The following is a 2,722-nucleotide window of genomic DNA, read 5'->3' on the forward strand; positions in this document are numbered from 1 at the left end:
TGCCACTCAGAAATCCGTGGGGTTTAATTTCTTTTTTTTTACCACAATTTTTTTCTCTTTCGAGTGCTTACCAAACTGGAACACTAGGGGAAGACTCAAGACCCTTAGTCCATGCTATTTTTTGTGCATATTTATGAATTGCAATATGGATATTTAAGAATTTATGAATTGCAATATGGATAGATTCTTGGGAGTGTCCTGTGTCCTGTCCTTGTGGGTCCCTTCCGACTCAGGATATTCCATGATTCCACAATTATTGCAGTCCTAGCCTCCTGTTTAGTCTCTTGTCAGGATAGACAATGAATAATAATAATGGGAAAAAACACGTTTTACTGCTCAGATTGTGTGCTTGTGTTTTACTGCTAATTGGGTCATACATAGTGAATGATGTCTCCAGGAGCTCAAGGATAACTGCCTTGATAATCTGTGTTGTAGCCCAGCATTGTCACCTGTTGAGTCCTCTCTGCACACAAAAAGCAGAGTGTTCCTGTAGAGTGCTGTATTTCTTATTTCAGGTTTTGCCACTGATACATCTAAAAAAATATTAATTGCAATCACGTTGTGATATGAATATTTTAGTCCCATTCTTTCAGTACACATCTTTCTCTTTGTATAGAACTGTTCATATCCTAGTAAATATTTAGTTTAGATTTTATAATTAAGAATATTACTTATAAGCTAATAGATCATGTTAAATTTAGCCTAAACAGGTTGGTTGAAAATCCAGAAGCTACAGCTTTAGACCATGAATAGCCCATTTATGAAATGTTGCCTGACCTAACTGGGATTATTCAGGTATTTAATACTAAGTGAAAAAGCTTTGTTGAGCTACAACCTTGTGTAAGCATAATATCCTTTATGCTTTTACAGAATCAGGGGGAAATATGAGAAAGCTAAACAAGACAAACTCAAGCAACATGTGCAGCTTCCCTGGAATATTAATCTGTAGACAAAGAAGAGAAACAAGAAATTTTTTCTAAGAAATTGAATTCAAGGTAAATGCAAGTAAAAAGCTTCTATTGAAAAATAACATAGAACATTTATGAATGTTAAGCCAGAGACTTTTTTTGTTTCTTGTTGACATTACATCCCAATAGCCCATTTAGAAAAAAGAGAGAGGTTACATTTTTTTTAGTGATTTTAGGATTACAGATTAAGGCTTCCACTTTATCCTGTGCTGATGGGCTCTTAATTTTCATGTAATAGATAGTTATTTAGAATATTTTTTTTTTTACCACTGCAAATAAATTCCCTGTGTTAAAGACATGTAAAGCTGGAAGGTTGGTGTCATGATGCCTTTTCTGTCTGGGACTTCTGTATATTTTCTTTCCTGTATCATTTCTTTAATAACACACTCTTTTATTTCCAATTTCAGAAGGTAAGTCTCAAGTCTTCTGTAATCCATCAGTCTCCCACAGCATCTTTCCCAAATTTCAGCCATAAATAATTTCCTAGCTAATTTTTCAGTTTTGAGAACAATAAATTAAGATTGCTGTAGGCAATCTCAGTAAAAAATCCAGGAACAGTGGCTCATGTAAACAGCTTAGAACTTTTGACAACCTTGGAAGAACAAGCAATTCTAAAGCCCTCAGTTTTTAAGTTAGAATTAAGCAATCCATGCACCAACAGATATCTGAGCCTAATTATTCATTCAGCATTTTGAAATTCTTGTGCTTTCTGCATCTCCTAAATTCTAATTTGCCACATATAGAAAAATACAGGTAAATTGAGGTAAGACAGGATGACCTGCTTGTGATGAATCATCTTTTACAATCTGTATTGATTCTTCGCTTACTTGAAATTTATTTTTACATTAAATATCATTTCAGTGTTTAAATCTATCAGAAAACAGCCACCATATGCAGCAGAACCTGAAATGGAGAATTGAGTTGAAACAGATAAGATTTGGATATGGAATGTGAAAGTATTGGTTATATGATATCGAAACACACAGCAGGCAATAACTAATTGTTTCTTGTTTAGATTTTATTTTCAGAAAATTATTGTTCTGATGAGTGTGCCAAATGATTTCTTTTCAACCTAATTGTTTCCAACAACTTGAACAAACCAGTAATTTTTGTAAAATAAAATATTCTTGACATTCTGGTAATTTCAAGCAGTCGTGTGAACTTTACGGTTATGCAACCTTGCATTCTAACTCTTAAAGATTAAAAAAATCATTCAAAAAAAGAACCCAACAGTGAAAGAAAAACAAGCCACAAGGAACAACTGAAAAAACTCTGACAATCCTGAAAAGAACAAGTTCAGATACAGTTTACATGAAATATTCGGGCACTTCTTTGCTCTGGCCTCACTGTTGCTTTTGGTAATTTCTAAGTTGATCTTAAAACTCAGAGAACAACTCTTGTTCCTGGCATGATGATCATTCTTCTGTCCACCAAACAGTGACCATACATGTGACAAGTTGAACTCTTTTGGAGAGAAAACATGAAGGGAAACACTCTGTTTCTCTCCAGGTCCCTGTTCCCTGAGCACAGAGAAATTTCATACCTGTGTCTCTCAGCTGGCAGAGGAGGTTTTGAGATCACTCGTTGTTTACAGAACGATGATTTGACCAATGCTTCTCAGCCTGAGAGGCAAATGCTGGAGAAAGATTTGGAGTGGTTTATAAAATAACGAGAAGAATGAGAGAGGTAAATAAGGAATGGTTCTCTGCTGCCCTGAGCTAAAGGACTTTGAATGAAACCAACAAATGGCAGCA

This window comes from Manacus vitellinus, unplaced genomic scaffold (genome assembly GCF_001715985.3).
Source record: "Manacus vitellinus isolate BGI_N305 unplaced genomic scaffold, ASM171598v3 scaffold_20_pilon, whole genome shotgun sequence".
In the NCBI taxonomy this organism is placed as follows: Eukaryota; Metazoa; Chordata; class Aves; order Passeriformes; family Pipridae; genus Manacus; species Manacus vitellinus.